At 47.7% G+C, this 795-nt stretch overlaps 1 non-coding gene across 1 annotated transcript; it reads left to right on the top strand.

Moving 5' to 3' along the window:
* The first annotated feature begins 343 nt into the window (after positions 1-343).
* Positions 344-462, top strand: LOC147103921 (5S ribosomal RNA). Its single transcript, XR_015072582.1, has one exon. It is a non-coding gene; the product is annotated as a 5S ribosomal RNA (ribosomal RNA).
* The last annotated feature ends 333 nt before the right edge of the window (positions 463-795 follow it).

Genomic DNA, 795 nt, shown 5'->3' with positions numbered 1-795 from the left:
GGTGAGAGCCTGTGCTATTTGGTGTCTTACTTCTCTTAAGAGTGTGGGATAGATTTGATGCGGGCCTGGGTATTTGTCCAGTTTGAAAGATGCTACAGCCCTTAAGACTTGGTGTTTGAGCATGTTTATTTGATGTAATATTTGAATAGAAGGCAATGAAGGGTTGGGCTTGTAGTTTGTTTGTGTGGGAGGCAGAGCAGCAAGAAGAGGTGGAGGGGGGGTGGGGGGTTGCGGGAGGAGTAAAATTTGTAAATGTAAATTGAGTGTTGAATACTTGTATGAATGCGTAGAAGAGAAAAAAATGGGCGACAGCTTTAAGTAAAGAGAAAGCCAGCTAGCATATGCCTACGGCCATACTAGTCTGAATGCGCCCGATCTCGTCTGATCTCGGAAGCTAAGCAGAGTCAGGCCTGGTTAGTACTTGGATGGGAGACCGCCTGGGAATACCGGGTGCAGTAGGCTTTTGCTGCCGCCACAGGCTGCTCAACGTTTTGCACACACGCGCACACACTGCTCTTAATCAATCAACATCCTTTTTGCTGCTCTCTCTCTCTCTCTCTCTCTCTCGCTTTCCTTTGACCATTTCTTCGCTGCACATTCTCCTGCTGCTACACAAATGCAAGGGGCTCCAGACACAGGGCCGAAATAAGCAGAAGAAGAAAATAAGATAGCCAAAATACACACACTGGCGGAGGGCCACCAGGACACAGCAGCAGAGAGGAGAGACAAGGTGCATAGAAAACTCGGAGGGACAAACAGCAACAGAACAAAGAAGAATGTAGAAAGAGCAGCAGT

Source organism: Somniosus microcephalus, chromosome 19 (genome assembly GCF_052327205.1).
Source record: "Somniosus microcephalus isolate GS21.2 chromosome 19, FLI_Smic_1.0, whole genome shotgun sequence".
NCBI classification, from domain to species: Eukaryota; Metazoa; Chordata; class Chondrichthyes; order Squaliformes; family Somniosidae; genus Somniosus; species Somniosus microcephalus.
Note: the sequence above shows the minus strand (reverse complement) of the source record. Positions and strands in the feature narration are given on the sequence as shown.